The sequence below is a fragment of the Chrysemys picta genome, chromosome 7, assembly GCF_011386835.1.
Source record: "Chrysemys picta bellii isolate R12L10 chromosome 7, ASM1138683v2, whole genome shotgun sequence".
Taxonomy (NCBI): domain Eukaryota; kingdom Metazoa; phylum Chordata; order Testudines; family Emydidae; genus Chrysemys; species Chrysemys picta.
Window position 1 is genome coordinate 69845847 of NC_088797.1, and position 18967 is coordinate 69864813.

The 18967-nt window shown below is 43.0% G+C and overlaps 1 protein-coding gene across 2 annotated transcripts in view; it reads right to left on the minus strand.

The window, feature by feature from the left end:
- Window positions 1–18967, minus strand: part of ZCCHC24 (zinc finger CCHC-type containing 24) — a 157578-nt gene that overhangs the window by 95762 nt on the left and 42849 nt on the right. The gene's annotated exons all lie outside the window — the stretch shown is intronic.

Below are 18967 nucleotides of genomic sequence, written 5' to 3' on the forward strand. Positions count from 1 at the left end.
TGAGTATAAACTCACTTCCAAGCCATCCCAGGTATTCTCTTCCCTAAGGTAATGACTGAAGGAATTTGGCACAGCTCAGGCAGGGTTAGTAATGAAACCACCACCCACTATTTTAGTCTGGGCTGACCTGTTTCCCTCATCTAATCCTATTTGATCGTGGGCAAAATTCAAAAAAGGTTCAGAGGTTGGGTTCAGATTAACACCTCCAAGTCTGGATTCCTATCCAAACCCCTTAAATATGCAAAAGTAAGATGGAGATGTCTAGATGATGGACTCTCTTCAGATTTCCAGTACCTCCTGCCTTCTGGGATGATTATACCATAATAACTTTTCCTGTACTCAGCAGGTCTGCTTCCTATTCCTGCTGGAACAATACAGCAGAGGTGTATGAGATGAAACACGATGAGAAAAAGCCAAGTACTCAAACTTTTTCAACCCTCAATAAAAGGTCAGTTGGGATTTGGTTCAGACAGAGATTTTGAAGAAACATTCCTATTTTACCTGATTCTGTTCATCAACCATTCCCAACTCCTAATGCTACACTCATTCCTGTGGCTCATCTTGCTGCAAGAAATGCTTCCACAGCCATCTTCTAGTGATGCAAGGAACCGGCATGAGCTGCATCACCCTCGCAATCTGGAAAAGCAAGAGATTCCTCGGTGCTTCCTGCCCCCAAACTCTCTCCTGAGCCTTGATCCCCGGCATGGTCCTCAATGATGGCAGCAGCCAATTTAAAAGAAGAATTTCTCATGCCAGCTAGTGATATTTGGGACAGACAAAAATATTGTCATCTGAGACTTAAAGTCACCAGAAATCTCTGTTGTTGTGGGACACACTCTCATTGTCAGTCTAAAACAGAACTTTAACCCCTTCTTTGGGGTCATGGAGATTTCTACAAAGCCCCCATAATAATGCAAAATAATCTTAAAGGATGCTCACTACATTAAGGAAACGTGAACCCCACTGAAAGAACTAGTGACAGTAGGGTGTTGAGATTCAAAAAGTTAAAGCTCTATAGCTGTTAAAACACCATTTGTCAACATTGTGTGTCAAAATATACGAAATAAATATTCTTAAATCAAGCCCAAATAAGTTCTCAAAAAGCATTTTTCTTATTTCACCTATCTGTACATTTCTATTATTATCAATGGAAATCTTTTTTTGTTGGTTTGTGTGTACAGTGAAATTAACATTTACTGATAAAAATGTGGTCCTTCCAAGCCTTCTTAAAATAAAGGAATAAAAACACAGAGAAAATCAGTGTGATTCCTTTTGAGACACCAGGACAGTGAATATGTTGTGTAAACGCCACTCTACAAAGCTATCACAGCATCACCACTTATTCCAGTCTTTACCTCCCCTTTAGCAAACTGGCAATCATGTAGAATGTGCAATGGTTGCCTGGCATGCGTCATCAAGGACTGCAAAGAAGCCACCATTTTGTTGTTCTTCCCATTAAGACACAGATTTCTTGAACCGAACAAATTGTTCTTTCATTTAAACATATCAAAGAAACGAGAGCTTAGTGTAAACTTCAGCATGTTGCACTATGTTCTGATCCCTGCTATCCAGCCTGGTAGCACACATCTAGATAAGGCTGTGATAGGGTTTGCTGGTTTGAGCCCTCAAACTTTGCTTTGTGCTTACATTAAAAAAAAAAAAAGTGAAGAAAAAAAGCTTTGGTTTCCCCTCCATTGGATATCACAGCTGAGCCCATTTTTTGCATCTTGTTTTAATAAAGAGATAACAGAGGCAGCATTAGCCTCAGCCTATTTTTATCGTCTGAGAAACAGCTGTAGTTAAGAAAAAGTACAGACCAAATGAAATTTCAGTAGCCTGGTATCTGACCATCACCTGCCTCCAGAGTGCACTCTGAGAGGCTCTGTGGTGGGTCCAGCTATGTGCACATATGTTCCTGGGTGAATCTAACTAGGTGAGGACAACCCTCTGTGCTACACTGAAAAAAAGACAGAATGGCTGTGGAGGAAAAAAAGGGATCAGCTCACAGGCAGCTCACCATAAAACCCAATATGCTGCAACTTTTGTTTTTAGCAGATTATTGCACAGAAAGGAGAGGATGGGGTGACAGAGAGAAATAAGGCAGGCACGCTGGCACAAACATCACTACATTTATGGCAACACTACAGATAATCATAAACAGGTTAGATAAGATGCTCATGGGAATGGTGTATTTAGTACTCCTAAGAAAAGATCAGACTAGTCTAAATTATCTTTTTTGGCCTTGCTAACCAGGGGCCAGATCCTGTCCTTTGTAAAGCGGATGCACTGGGAGAGGGGAATTATTATTTCCTGCATTAGCTCACCCATGCAGAAGCAGAGCTATATTCCTACCTACCATTTGACAGGACTAGGCAGGGTGACCATCCATTGTGTTGCTAAGGGGACAAAGCTGTGATATTACCATCATTGTTTACTGTTTGTAATACCGTGGTGCCTAGGGGTCTCACATGTGATCAGGGCTCCACTGTGCTAGGCATTGTACAAACACACATTAAGGGACAGTCCCTGCTGTGCTAGATAGACAAGATGGACTAAGGGTGGGGAAAAAGGAAGTAGTAGTATCCACATTTTATAAGTCTGCTGACTAGTACACTTGGGGTCTGATCCTCTGCTCATTTAAGTCAATGGCAATGTTCCCATTGACTGCAAAAGATGCCTGAAGCCTATGTTGTGGTCTAGCAATATGCACTAGCCGGGTTGCACAAAACTGGTTTTCAAAGCAGTATTTCTGCCAGCTCTTTCTTCCCCTGGCACTACACTAGTAGGACAGCTTTAGAGCTAGGTGAACAGCTAGCACTATTCAGTTCTCCAAAGGCAGCCACTTTTCTTAAGATTGACATTAATGGGGAAACTCCAACTGATTTCAGTGGAGCAGGATCAAGCCCCCAGGGAGGTACCATAATCCCAGTTGTAAGAGGGGATACATGAATGTAAAGACTTGAGCCTGCAAATGAGGGTTGGGTATAGATAAAATATAAGAACTAGTGTGAACTTTGCTGCCTATAGCTGAAGATCAAAAAACTTTGGCTAATTTGCTTCCTCAGTGAGTTTTTAGTTTCTCATGGCTCTGCTCCTCTGGGTTCCAGCCGGGACCAGAAGCAGAGGTGCCAAAATACCACGGGAAAAGCAGCTCTTGCAAAATTTCTGGCCGGATCAGATGTAGGAAAATCTCATGGAAGAGTCTGTTCCTGTTTGCCTTCCAGCCCTGCTTGGCAACCCCAAAAGGTTGAGAGAGGTTCCGTGTGGAAGTTTTGAACCTTAACTGAACTTTTCTTAGGTTCACCATCACTCCTGTAAACAGTCAGCTTGCTTCAAATCGGTGAGATGTGAAATGTACTAACTTCTTGCTACTGTCCCCAAACGCATGAAAATCAGGGAGTGAGGAAGCTATTTTCTCCCTTTGTCCCAATACTGTATTATCATTATTTATATTAGAGTAGTGCACAGAATTCCAAAGATGGGGTCCCTTTGTGCCAGGGGCTGTACACTCAACTCATAAGAGACACTCCCTGCTGCGAAGAACTTACAGTCTAAATAGACAAGGGGTGGGGAAATGGCTGTATTTGCCTTAATTTTGTAGATGGAAAATTGAGACAAAGAGATGACGTGACTTGGCCACGGTCACACAGGAAGTCGTGGCAGAGACATGAATTGAACCGAGATTGCCTGAGTCCCAGTCTGGTGCCTTAACCCAAAATCATCCTTTTTCTCAAAACAGATGACCCAGACATTGTGAGATGTCTAACTGTGAACTGGAAACACCAGTTCTGAGGGAGTCAGGTTGGGCTCCAGCCTCTTACCTCTGAGCTCATGTTTAGCCCTGCTCCTTTCAACAACTTAAGCTTGTTGATCTCAAGTTGTGTCTCTGGTGGGGACACTAAGCAGAACCCATTATGAAATGACCATACATAACATTAGTTCTCATGAGAAGCCAAAAAATGCCACTTTCAGGTCCAAAAACTGCTAAGACTGCACCTGACCTGCAGTGGGGGGGTGGGAGGGGGAAACATGTTTTTTACCTTCCAGGATTTGTAGTTCTGTAAAGTGTCAGACTGCAAATTTCTACCGGAGCTGCAAAAAAGGGAAAGAAAAAGAACAGCTTGCTGACTCAGCAATATAAGTCACTTTCTTCAGTTCTTCAGGGACTGACAGCAATTTGTCCATAACTTCACTGTCAGTTTCTGAAACCCATGTTCTGCTCCTGTTAGGAGACTGCTATAACAAACTGCTGCAATCTAATGTGATTCCCTTTAAAGGCCTCTTCCCCTTGGAGTCCTCAAAGCAGCAAACAAAGATGACCGTCTTGAGTGAACTGCAGAAACACAGTCCAGTCAATCTTTACATTAATAAAACAACACAAAAAGCCCATGCTGTTTCCAGTATATATTTTATAGCTAGGACTTGTAGCCAGTAGCAACAGGGTAAACCGAAGTTCCATGGGCACTAGTATTTCCCAAGGAGGAGCTGGCTAGTTTTGAAAAGCATGTGCTCCCTAGGAAGAATGTGTGGGGCACTATACCACCTCAGGGCAAATTGGGAGAGCCAAGGAATATATTTCTGACTGCGCTAGAAAGATGCCCATGCAAAGTCCATGAGTCAGAACAAACACGGCTCTGTTTCACGTGATGTGGCCGGCTTCTAAGGGCACATTACCGCCTTCTTGTAAAAAAAAAGGATGCTCTTTGTGACTGAAATGCCTTAGCATATTGCACACTACAGCTAAATCAGAGAGGCCCCACACAATGTCTCTGTTGTATTACTATGGCAAATATGTGACATTGCAAGAAACAATAGCTGAATGGGACACAACTGGAACTATCTTCACTGAATAGTAAATGGGATTATCTTCCTTAGGTGTATAACTCACACAGTAAAACCAAACTATCTATGCTTTGATATGTGACTGGAATTCAAAGAGCAGTTAGAGGGCTAAAGGCAGCCAGAAGGAGTTCTATTCTGTGGCCTGCAGATCTCCTCAACAGAGGGACAGCTCACATAGATCCAAGGATGTAATGTTCCACTTTGATTCAAGTAGCTAGCTAAAGCATTGTTGACAGGGATCTGTCAATGGGAAGGATGATCTTGTAGTTAAGGCTAAGACTAGAACTCCTGAGATCTGGGTTCAATCCCTTGGCTTTGTTGCAGATGTCCTGCGGTATCCTGGGCAAGTATTTAATTTCTGTGTCTGTTCCTATTATGTAAAATAGGGATCTGCTCTCCCGTCCTTTATTTGTCTAGTTTATTTTGTTTATAAACTCTTTGGGGCCAGGACTTTCATTAGTATGTATATTGATGGTGTTTAGTACAATGGATCCTAGAGCTTAGTTCGGGACTCTAAGTGCTACTGTAATACAAATAAATAATCATAATAGTCTTCCCAGGGTGCACTTCCATATAACGAGGAGTTTCCCTGCAACAGGATACAAATTATGTGTGATCCTTAGTTTCCTTCAGTTTCCCAATGTGGCACTCAGTTACCTCCATGTTTTTCATTAGATCTTGCTAAAAAGCTGCAGAGTTTCTCCAAGCCAGTAACAAATAAGATTTGCCTTTGATGGACTAAACAGAACACAGTTATGTCTTTCACAATCTCTTCTCTCAGCTGCTATGAGACTCATTCAAGCCCTGTGGCTGGATGCCACAAGTATGGGAGGGATGTACTGGTTGAGCTAGCATTGTTTTGATGGAGAGATTGTTTCAATGGGCCTGTCGCACTGTTATGCGTGAACCAAGTGGATTTCCTTTCCAGTGATAACTGAAACTAGATGGCCAAATATCGAACATACCCATCCTTTTGGACACCCACTGCTATCCCAAAATATCCAGTGCACTTAGGAATCCACCTTCCTGGTAGTGCTGCTGCTATGCTCAGACCTCATTTCTAATGTACCTGAGATTTCAGATATACCTCCTAGAAAGAGGTGATAGCATCAATCCTTCATCCTCCAACAATGTAACATGATACCCAGCAGTGCTGCCACTTAGAGACTGGTATGTGCAGGAATGATGTAAAGCTCTCTCTTGATCCATATAACAGGTACAGCACAGGCTGTGATAGTGCAAACTTCCCCACACCGGCCTGTTGGCTTGGCTGGACAGCCCTTATAAGTGTGAGGTCTCTGTGCCCCAGATCCATACTTGGCTCTCGACTGAGGCTGCCAATCAGGGTATCAGTTTGTGCCAGTCATGACAATGGCATCTGTGATGGTGACACGCTGCCCACTAGGAACTGGACTGAGACCATCATCTTATTTCACCCAGGCCACCAGTGAGCACTATCAGATCCCAATCACTTTTTTTCAATATCAACAAAAGTTTTATAGTCAAATTTGACTTCCACTGAAATTTTGCGTTTTGCACTGAAGTACCTCACAGGGAGATCGGTCAAATTTGTATGCAGGTCAATCTCAGCTGGCGAACTAGACCAAAGGGAAGTTCTCTGACTCTTAGATCAGCAAACTGCAAGGAAGGCTACATCCCCTTTATATAACTCACCACAGCTGGCAGGAAACCCCTCTCTTACTCTTAACTTTTGATTTCCTTTTTAAGGAAGTTTAGTCAATATGCTCTCTCCCCACCCCATCCCTGGCCTTTTCCGCCTCCCTTCCCCCCTCCCTTCACTTTCCTTGGGTGTCGTCTATTTTCTTAATTTAGATTTTAACCACTTGGGCCTGTCACTGGAAGTATAAACAGACCTGGGCTGTAAGATAGTGCAGTTAGAGTTGAAATTCTGATGTCATAAGGCTGTTAAAGTTTTTGTTTACTTTAACAATGACTGATCCTAATCCTAACAGTCAAAAATCATGCAAGATTTATGAAAATGTGTGCTATAGAAACAATTATATTTTCTTAGGACACTTATTTATTTTAAGTGAACTAAGAAGGAACTCCGCCTACTCTGTTTCTGATATTTAATATTCCAGAGAGTAACAAAATATAGAAACATGTCATTAAAGGCAGGTAAATCATAATGAAATCATCTTTTTGGTTGTTGTAAGAGCACATGAGCACTGTGTAGTTTAATCACAAGTTAATGAACCTGGTGACATAGTTTTGCCAAATATCCTGAAATACTGTTCCCACTATACAGGGCACCAAAGACTTCAACAATTCTCTGTAGTGCAATCTTATTCTAAGACTCCTATCTCCAGCACAGAAGTCATCTCCCATCTGCTTTGTTGCCGGCAGAACACCTGCAAACTAAGGGGAAGAGCGGAAGATGCCTAGGGTCCACTTCATTGAGAGCTGAGGACCCAGAATTATTTTAAAGTCCTACTAACTCACTGATGGAATGGTCTGTGTGAGGGACTGTATTTCTCCCTCCCTCCTCCGAGCTCTCTAGACGTGCTCCGGTTCCGTTAACTTCTGAGGGTGGATCATCAAAACAGGAAGTGGCGCAGATCTTAAATACTGTAGGAGATTACTTTGGAGCGGGGAGAAGGGGAGAGACAGACAGAGACTGTATTTTATAAAGATGGCTAATAAATGTATTTAGCCTACAAAACAGAAGGGCTGCTGTAGCTTTTGAAAAGTTCAGCAGCAGGGGAGCCTACAGCTGCACACGAGGGTCCAGTTCCACAAGCCATAAGCAAATTGTTGAGCCACAGGAGAGACAGGGTTTCAAAAGAGACTTGGAGTAGTTTTCTCCAAAGACGGTGAGTAACTTACTGGTGAATTTTGTTGCTGTTGTTTTCTCCTCTTCTCCATCTTTCCTGTTACTTACAGAGCTCTGCTATGACTCCTCCTTCCAGGGAGCAAAAGACTTGTCAGTCACTCCGGTTTACATTAGGTTATGCTCCACCCAATGCCCTACAAACTGAGTACTCCCCCAGCAGCCTCAACTCCAGAAAAGTAATACAGAAAAATACTCCCTCAGTGACACTCCACTATGAAGGAAGGACGGAAGAGACACAGGGTGTGGGAAGAGCAGAAAACCACATAAGGAAAGGGATTTATCTTACCCAGCTGCTTGTACAGTGCATCTGGCAAATGCTACTGCAGCTGTGGTAGAATTCAGGAGGATCTGATTGTAAAGGGAAGATGGGAAAGAGGCCCGTCTTGTGATCAGAAACAAAGCTTTAAATAGATAAAACATGGCTGCCCTGCAGCAAATGACCTCAGTATTCAGCCTTCTTCCACAAGAAGAGATGGTCAGAGCACCCTGAAAAAAATGAGCCCTCTAGGACAGGTATGTTGTTTGTTAAGAGCTGCCACTTCTAGGAAAACTAGTTAGCTATTCACTTGTCCCTTTCACTCTCTAGGCAGACAGAGACAGGCCATCCAGGAAAAGAAGGAAAGACAAGTGGTATATATGATGTTCCCCTACTGATGAGAACACTGAAAAAGACGGGTCAGGATGAGATGGAGGTGATTTACAATCTCCTGCCTGACCCAATACCCCATGCTCCCAGACCACAGGATCCTTGGGAGTCTCCCTGTCAGTGTGGATCTGTTTCACCGGGGTCTGCTCCTAATCAAGAATCTGGATGACCTTGTCTCTGCCTGCCTGGAGAGTGAACAGAACAAGTGCCAGGTGATGGCACATAACTGCAAATGCTTTCATCAACCATCCCTTTGCAAACCAGTTATTGTAGGGGAAAACCAAGTAAGCGCACTCCTAGGTAAGGAAATATCTAAGGCTTTAGACTCCTTTCTCTAGGCGAGAGTTTCTGAAGACTAAGCATAGCTGCCTAAGAGCTGTCCTTCCTCTAAAGGTACATAGCTCACAGAGAGAGCCAGTGTGATTTCGAACACAAACAGAACTGAATAGCTTTGTCAGGGGCTAGCTACTGTTGGTCGTCCTCCCGTTTGCTGACACTTGCCTTTTTGTAGGTTGATGGGGAGAGCACATACCACCACTGACCAGTGTCCCTGAAGGCAGGAATTCCCAAAATGTGCCTCCCACCCCTGAGACTGGCATTATCAGTGACACACCATAGGGAGTTGTAATCCCACACACAATTGCTGAAGTCATGACTCCAGAGTCCATGACTACTTTGGGCGCAAAGGGGCAGTTCTCCAGGAAGGGGAGATTGTGAGAGGAATCCCTGTAGAGGCTTCAGGTCTCACCCAGAGAACCTAAGGTTCTAAGATAGTATAACTTTCTTCACCTGGATTGGGCTAGCAACTAAAGGTTGAAGAGCTGACTTGAATGAGGGGTGAGAAAAAACTCCAGGAGCAAAAGGCTTCCACAGATCACGCATCCAGATTCATGCTGGGAGGAGATGCCTAGTTTGTAATGGTTCTTGCCAAGCACTGAATTGAGTTATACTTCTTCCTTGCAGTTGAGCTCCAGGTGGGCTCTTTCTGAGATTTCTTCTTTACTCTTTCTCTTGGCATTTTTCTGTATGGTAGAACAGTGTTAGTAAAAAGAGAAGCTGGGAAGTGGGAGGAGCAATAAGAAGGGAGAGCCGTCAAATAGCACTTTGTAACCAAAAGGGGGATGGAAAAGAGGAGCAATGCCCAAAATACAATTGCTGTAACCACTCCCCGATGCCCACTCCTCAGAGCTTTTTAATCCCTTTAAACCACCATTCATTAAGATACAAAGTTGAAAGGAATGTTAGGTTTGTGTTAGGTATTTTAGAGACCAGATGCAAGTTAGAAAAATAACACCAGTGTGTGTTGACATTTAGTTCATTGAGGCTACTCATGTGATTGAAGTTACTCAGGTGTGTAAGTGTTTGCAGGATCAGGCCTTAGGAAATCCTGGCTCCATGGAAGTTAATGGGAGCTTTGCCTTTGACTTCAGTGGGGCCAGGATTTCCCCCTAAGTCTACCCAACTTGATTGAAATTGCATTAGCAAGACGGGTGTGCGGGGGAGGGGGGGGGAGAGAGAATTCTAATTCCAGAGAAACTCAACCCACCAACACTTTTCTTTGGACTATCAAGTTACGAGCATTACATCACGAGAACCAAGCCATATTAGCTGATCTTTAGAGCCAATTGAAATGTTTTCATCTAAAAAGATTTTTTTAACAAACAATGACTTTTCAAAATAAACAAAACATTTTAGCGGAAATTTTTGTTTCCTTCTAAATTTTCAAGTGTTCACTGAAATTAATAAAAACAATTTTTTTTTGTTCCATTTAAACAGAAGATGTTCATTTTGATTCAAATCCAGAGGAAATACAAATATCAGTTTTTATTACTGTCATTGACACTGGAAAAATTCCATGAAATATGTTGAACAAAATAAAAAGTGTTTTGTTTCATTCAAATTCTTTTGTGGAAAATGCATTTTTTTCACTGGCTCTCCTGATCATACCTTACAGGGATATATTTTTACTAACGCCTTATCTAAGCCCGAGTCCTATCACCAAGGGCAGGTTAGCAGCATTTTAAATAATGGAGTGCAAAGAGGTTTACTGATGTTACTGTAAATCACAACTTAACATTCACACCTTTTGAAAAGAAAAGAGCCAGAACACCTTTGAACCTTTCTCATCATAACTTTAAGATACAGGATCTTTTAAGAGGCAATAACAGGCAATTTTAGGATTTGTCAATGATGACAAATATGAACCATTCCCTGAGTCATACATAGACCAGAACTGGATGTAATGGGCGCCTTTCTTGCTCTCTAAAGAAGTTTGGGGGGGGGGGGGGCGGGATAACAAATCCTAAAGCAGAAGTTTAACACTGTTCAGAAAATTTTAGTGTTGAGGTAACATTTTTTCTTTATTTCACCACTTCTTGGCATATACACAACATGCCTCAGGTGGCAAGTGACCGGGATTCATCACCGAATTTGGTTGGCTGGTTGAATCATTAGCTTCCTATGGAAAGATGATACTGAGCAGCAGCCACAATAAGGCACAGACCAGTCCTGTTAGCAGACTACTGGCTAGAGAAAATTCTCTCAATTAATTCACACTGAGCCTGCCACCTCCACTTAAGTAAAATATAAATCACAAACAGAACGGGTGGGGAAACGTCTGAAAAGGGATAGAGCATCAATCACTGACCCTGCTCCTGTAATGCACTCAGTATGCGTTAGACATCCTTCTCTGGGTCTCAACAACACAAAATACGAGTCAGTTACAGCTCTCAGGTTAGGAGTCTGGCGCTTTAGCTCAAGCTGTAGCAATTTATGCTTTTTTAGCTGTGGAGGTCCCCATTGATCCCTGGTGTCAGCCACAACGGTGTTGCCATGGCTATGCTTCATGTAGCAATGGGTGAGAATGCACAAGATAAAATAAGGCTTATGCCCCACCCAAAAAATAAAATAAAATTGATTTTAAGTAGCCATTTTTAACTGATATAAGATTAATGTATTAGTTGCACAATTTTGTAGGAGGCTTGTTTCATAGAAGTAGTATTCATACATTACATTTATACAATGCTTTCCACATGCAATCGCAAAGCACTTCACCAACTATATACATACAGCACCACTAAGATGTAGCCCTCTGTGTGGTAGTGAAGCTGGGTAATGGCTAAACCACAATAAAAAAAAAAGGCAAAACATAGAATCATAGAATATCAGGGTTGGAAGGGACCTCAGGAGGTCATCTAGTCCAACCCCCTGCTCAAAGCAGGACCAATTCCCAACTAAAGCATCCCAGCCAGGGCTTTGTCAAGCCGGGCCTTAAAAACCTCCAAGGAAGGAGACTCCACCACCTCCCTAGGTAACGCATTCCAGTGCTTCACCACCCTCCTAGTGAAATAGTGTTTCCTTCCCATTCAGTGAAGGAGTCACCTGGAATTTTCTTTCTATTTGTAATGCAAATAGTTATTGTGGGCAAGATCCTCATGTGGTGTAAACAGATGGACCTTCATTGACTTAAATAAAACTGTGCCTATATACACCATCCCATGGAGCAGCTCCTGCGAGAGCTGTCAGTCTACCATGTCAAGGCTGAACAGAGACAGCTTTGTAAAAACTCCAGCAGTGGGAAAGGCTCTGAGGTAACACCAGTAGAAGGTAGAAGAAAGGGAGGAGAAGCAGGTGTGATGGAGCAGTAGACTTCAGAAATCCTAGCCCTGCGATTCCATTTAAAATGAAGAACTAGTTGAAAACTGGGTGCCTGCAGTTTGAAAACTGCAGCATAAGCACTTTTTTCTGGCAGGAGTCGAAGACAGGAAGGCTGTTAAAATGCAAACCCCAGTGCAGCTGTTATGACTTAAAAGTTAAAACTGAGTGGTGGTGGAGTTTTTTAATCTACACAGAGGACAGGGAAAGTGGAATTTGTGGTGGCTAAACTTCCCCTGGGGTAATCACTTTACCCAAGGTCAGTTGTGTATTGCCTCAGGTTATACCCAACATGTCAGGAGCATCTCCCAAAAGATCTAAGATTCACTAGATCTAAGATTCACTTGAGAAAAGTTCCCATGTCAGCAATATAAAGAGGCTGAATTCTGCCAGCTCCTTGGCTTGACCTGGAGACCATCTCCCCCAGGCCATACCCTGGTCCAGGAGAAAGAGTTGCCATCCATCTGGTAATACGATTCATGGTTTTTCCCCTACTTTGCAGTACATTTAGGGTATGTCTAAACAGCATTTTAGAGCCCACGGGAGTGAGCTTCCCAGTCCCGGTCAACGGACTTGGGCTTGTGCGCTCGAACTCGTGCTCTACACGTAGCTGTGTTGGGCAGTGCTTTGCAGTTGTGGCTCAGGCTCCGAAGTCTAGGCAGGGAGCTGGACTCCCTCCATTCTAAAATTATTATTCTTCAAATAACAAATAAATGGAGGCAATCAAAATCAGATCTCGGCTGTTCCATGAGAAGGAGACTGAATTCACCGAATACATTGTTTGCAGTAAGCTGTTCTCTCAGCTCTACTGGTCTGGGACAAACCTGCGTTGATAGAAGGGTGTTGACGAAGGTGTCCTAATGCCAGCTCTGCGTTCTATGATACTATGTATCTACCTGATCGCTCATCCAGAAGCACAGCAGCAATGAAGGGGTTAAATCAAATGTCAGCTCAACGAGGCTTTGTTTCTGGGTGCCCTACAACAGGGTACTTTTTACTGCCTACATCCAAATTCACTTATTTAACCCAGCTAGAATTGTCTCGAAGTCGGATCCAACTCCCGGTGAAATCAATTGGTCTTTCTGCTGACTTAAACTGGAGTTTGTAGGGCCCTTATTGAGGGTAACTATTGGGGAATTAATGTTACATACAGACCCGTCGGCATCTTCTGGCTTCAGGCACACACAGAATTAACACCAGTGTGAAGCCATTGGTCAGCAGCAGCTTTCTCTCAGCATCTCCTTCTCCCCTCATTCCTCACACTTCCCTCACTCTTATCTCCACCAGCTTCTGGTCTTGAACCTACACAACAACCAAACATATAAGGGGTGTACATGGGAGGAGGTTTGGGAGCAGAAGGAGAATTCACCCAAGAAGTGTTTGTGAGAGAGATACTCAAGAGATACTGCTGTTCCTCCTGAGAGAGGTGGTAGTGGTTCAAGGGAACGTACTAAAATGGTCTGAGTCACACACCCAACAAGTAATGACAGGAAATTGCACCTCCGCCACTAGCCCCATCACTTGCAGAGTCCCTAAAGATTTAACATCAGCATGCAACCACTAGACAGACCGGTCAGACAACATGGACTCAAGTGCCAGCAATATGCAGATGAGACACAAATCTACCTCTTCTTCACCATAAACTACCAGCTCAGATGAAGAACGGCTGGTTGAAGCTAAATCCAAGCAAGTCAGAGATGATGCTGGTGGGCAGAGAAAAGCGCTTTGAAGAGACTGCATCCCCAGTGCTGTCTCCTTTGGTTGAAGGTACACCCCCTCCCCCCCATTGGTCAATTCAAGTCCATAGTTTAAAAAGTGCTCCTGGATTTCTCCCCAACCCTAAGCTCTCATATAGCAGCATTCACAGGTAATACTTTCTATCATCTCTAGTGGGGTAGGAGACTCTGTCCCATCCTGGCAGTCAGTGGCCTGGCCTTATACACTGTTATGTTCTCTCTGAACTACAGCAATGTAATATACCTGGGCAGGAAGCCATCAGCCCGCAGAAACTCCAGCTACTACAGAATGCTGCAGTGCATCTCCTCAGCGACATGGTCTACCACGAACAGGTCAGAGCTGGCCTCTGATCTTTACACTGGCTTCCCACAGAATCAAGTTCAAAGTCTTGGTCCTTAGCTTCAAGGCTCTGGGCCTAACATAGCTAAATGGGAGAGCACAGTGTTCAACAGTTTTGCTCCTCAGGCACCATGGCACTTTCTACCAGCAGGGTAAAGCTCATTAGTATAGGAGACTAAGTTTAGCTGGGGGCTGGTCAAGACTGGGGAATGAACTGTGGACTGTCATGAACATCAAACATCTTCCACGCCATGTGCAAAGGGCATTTCTTTGACCCGCGTTTTCTCACACTAAAAAAAATAAACACCACAAAAAAATACGACGCTATACATACAATTCTTCTCCTGAAGCAAAGGCACCATAAGGCTGGCTTACCCAGTTTTCTGGGAAACGTCCTTGTAGAGGCATAGCAACTTTGCCAACCTCTCTTCCAGTCTCACCCAGTAAGAGGCCATCGGGTTGGTCAGAGCTCTGCTGCATTCTGGCTATTCTCAGCTGTCAGAATGGTGGCTCTGGGAAGCCAGGATGAACTCTGAGCAGCCCTGAGACTTCTTTCAGTTGCATCAGGATACGAATCAGCCTCTCACTAGCTCCAGAGTACAGGGACTCTAAAAGCAGCATAAAGTAATTTTTGGCATGATTCTGCAGTGAGTAGAGCTCCATTGAAATAAAGAATCAGGCCCCGTGTGCCGGAGGTATACCTGTGAAGATCTGCATCTTAAAGTTCTGTTGTAGCCTGTTTTGGAAATCCATCCCAACGTCAGCACAAAGTCAAAAGCAAAGATTTCAGTTTTAATTACCCATCTACTGTATGTGTGAAGTTGCTGCCCCCTCCTAAAAGGTGTCTTCTCCCACTTCCTTTGTGTTAAGTGGTGGCCTCACACCAGACTAAAGTAAAATGGATTTTTCTGCATTGTCTGCCCCTCCCCTGAAAAAATGGAAGAAAATTCCCCCATTCTCCTCCCCTGCCCCATTCCCAGAGTTTTGGTACAACATTTTTTGGACTTTTCTTACAGCTGCGCTTAAGATGTGACAGTTTCAAACATTCCAGGAATGAAATAAAGTAGAGTATAAAACATGTTCGTGCATTCAGGCCCACAACCAGCAAAGTGAAGGAAGAAAAGAGCCAAGCTGCCAGTTTTATAGTTGGACTAGCTTACTTCATGTTGCTCCTTTATTTCTGACTCAAAATTGCCATCTGTGGTGCTCACTGTAATTTTCCAGGACTCTGGCAACTAACAACCTACAACACTTCCAAACTTCCCTTTCCCAAGAGAAACTGAGTAACAAAAAAGGAGTGGGCACTCTGTGCCTATTAGGGTTCATAACATGAACTAAAACCATCACCCCTTCTGTTTCCTCTCCCTCTGCCTCATGGGGAAATCTTGATTTGCTGGCAGCCTACCTCCGCCCCCTCCCCCAGCTGCTCCTTCTCCTTGAAAACTATTTACATACTGGAATCTAAAGTTTCAGCTGTTGTAGGAATCTCTCCTGATTCTCTCTCCACCCCCCTCAATCTCCAAGAAACCTGAGCCACCAGATGGGTGGGAGAGCTTATTGGGTTTTTTGTCTGACATCTGGATTTTGTTAGCAGTCTCATGCGTGCTGAATCAGGAATGGGAGCTCAGACCAGAGCAGATGAGAATTAAGTCTTTTAGCACTGAAGAAACTGCCTTATCCCCTCCCTACCCCCACCTAGTCAGCAAACACGGTCACAACAGTATGGGCCAAATTCAGCCTAGCCATAAAGTGATGCAGGTCCTGCTAATTGTCCTCATAGCTGCTCCTATTTATGCCTGTTTTGGATACAGTGCCCCAAATTCCTCCAAAGCAGATCATTACATTATTTATTAATTATCATCACTGTTAAAAAGCCTTTGCCACAATTTCACATTAATAGCGGCACCTTTCAAGTCTCAGCGTGGTAGCCGTGTTGGTCTGTATCAGCAAAAGGAATGAGAAGTACTTGTGGCACCTTAGAGACTAACAAATTTATTTGGGCATAAGCTTTTGTTTGTCTTTCAAGTCTGTAGCTACAAACTCCTGTCTCCTATAGAAATAGATTCAGTACAGTATGAAAGGAACTAATTCGCCAGACTAGGGCTAGGGCTTGCTGCTTAGGAGTCGGATGTTAATGACACCAACGGGTATCATTAATAGGGTGGATTTGTGCAATTAAAAGTGTAATGGGCAGCAGCATGGGCTGTTTTAGTAGTGCCCTTATAGTCACAGTACTGCTAATCACCATAACCTTAGTTACTGAATAACAGCAATGTAATATAAACAGGGGCTTTGAGTCAGGCCTGTATGTGATGCTATGCAAACATTCCTTCTGTGCAATCCTTCTAGTCTTTTGTTATATCTTATCTTTTTTTGATTAGTCAACCACTTTGATGCTTGCAGATATACAACATTCATCTGTCCCTCCCCGCAAACAAACACATCACCTTTGACTATGCCATTTATCAAGAGAGATCCATTTTCTAAAGACACCTATCAGCATGTGTGTTTCGGGGGGGGGAGGGGGGGGGGGAAGATTTCAAGGATGTGCTTCGGACTGAGCTACAAGCTGAAGCACACCGAGAAAGAGGCAAGAACAAAAAGTTCACTCCAGATTTAAAAGGTGAAACGGGTCTAGAATAAGGAACCCAAACTCCAAACCAAAAAGCCCCACCAAAGAAACAAGGTCAAATGATAGATATTGGAGAAAAGCTCAGTGTGGGGTTCAGGCCTAACAACCGCGTACAGCACTTTACACTATGCATTTCAGAAGGAAGCATTTCCAGAGGATCTTCTGCACCTCGGCATAGTGCATGCATCCAGGGCAGCTGTACCGATGGGAGCAGAGGAAACCACTACAGTCCATCGTAACAAGGACATGCATATCAATAATAATGCTAACAAAAACCAGACAGAACCTTTCAATCACAGATTCCAAAAAGCTGAATACATTTTAAAAACTCATGACATGCTATTTTATATACATGCACACAGAGAACACTTCACTCATCACAATCATGCAACCACCTCTGGGCTGAAATGAAGCAGCTATTACACAGCTATGCTGTGTAACATATAGTGAGGCAAAGTGAAAAACACTGGGCCTGATTCTCCCTTTGTCCTGTGCCTTGTGTAGTCATTTGCAACAGTGCAAAGTGAGAGTAAAATGCTACCGAATCAAAATGGGTGCATTTTTACACCCACTTTGCATCGATGCACATGATTACTGAGAATCAGCCCGACTGTTTCACTAATCTTGCCAACCCATGTAGTGATTGCATGGGACAGGAATATGTATATGACTTTTATATGACCATTTCAACTGTCACCTACCCATGCGAAGCAGACGGAGCAGATCACAGAATCATAGAAATGTAGAGCTGGAATGGACCTCGTGGTCATGTAGTCCATCTCCCTGTGCTGTGGCAGGATTAGAAACCCATGCTACAAATATTTGTGAGAGTGAAAGACAGAATCTCGGCTTGAGTTTGGGCCTCTTACTTTGCTGCCTGACATTGCACCATTTGAACTGCTGCATAAGTGGGTAGATACACATCCTAAAGTGGCAATATTGACTGGCTGGGCCATTGCTGAGTTTCATCGATTTCTTTGTAGGTCCACCTGCAACATGGGTTAAAATTAACAGTGGACTTCAAACTGATGCTTTGCATCTGAAGCCCCTGAACCTGGGGAAAATTCTGATTCTGATCTGAACTCAGTTGAGATCCTGGGGAAAATTCTGATTCTGATCTGAACCCAGTTGAGATCCAAAAGAACACTGTAGCTTCTCTCTTCTGCAGGGGGGAGAGAAGTATAGAAGGAAATATTAGATCTGGGAAGAAAAGGTAGGCCCAGTTTTGGGCCTATGAACCTTGCTAATGGCTTTTTAAACTACAATATTTCAGTTGTGATTCCAGTACCTAGTGTTAAAGGCTAATGAAAAGATTATATAACTGCTCAGTATGATTATAATTTAAGCTTGATTAGTAGCTTTGCTTAGTGTACTTTTGCTACTTGGGATCCAGGAAATGATGTTTATGAGAATATTAAGCATTGCTTTCTGGAATTTGAAGATACAGACAGACCTGTTGCCAAAGTTTCATTCACTAAATATGCAAATAGGAAACATAATCCAGTAGTTAAGCCACAGGACTGGAATCAGTATTTTATTCCCAGCTCTTTCATTTGGTGAGTGGACAAATCACTAAACTTTTCTGTGCCTCAGTTTACCTATCTGTAAAATAAAGATAACCATACATATCTCGCCCATAGGAGTACTGTGATGTTACATTAATTAATTAATGTTTGTAAGATCCTTGGATGGAAGACAGATAATTAATTAGCGCAAACCAATTAACAGAGTGACTTGTAAATTTTTACAGAATTCATTCTGTACTCAAAGAGTAAGTGCTGTAAGTTTGGGGAGGATGCATTGTATTTTTCATACAAAACAAAGAGGATGAATCCCTATTTTATGTACAAAATAGAACTCAGTCTTCTCTATGCATAATGACCCTCCATAATATAAGCAAAAATATGGTACAGGTGACTCTTTTAATACTATTAAGAGGGCGTCAAATATTTTAGTAAGACAGATCAAAGCATTAAGAATGGCCTCTGTTGAAAATCAGTCAGAGCAAGCACAGGAGCTGCTCTCATGAAATTATTGCCCTTGGATTTACAAGAAGATTAGCATGGCTGGGCTGACAGGTCTTCAAGGATCTACTTCAGCAAGTTTACAGAGGCATTGTCCTTTTCAAAGGTATGCTCTGAGCGGTGCTGCTGCACCAAGGAACCTTCAATCAGTTCTTTGCTATGGAACATTGTTAATTTAAAGCTATAAAGTGTGATTTTCACAGTGCAAAAAGCAAACTGCAGCTAAATCAAACTTGTTC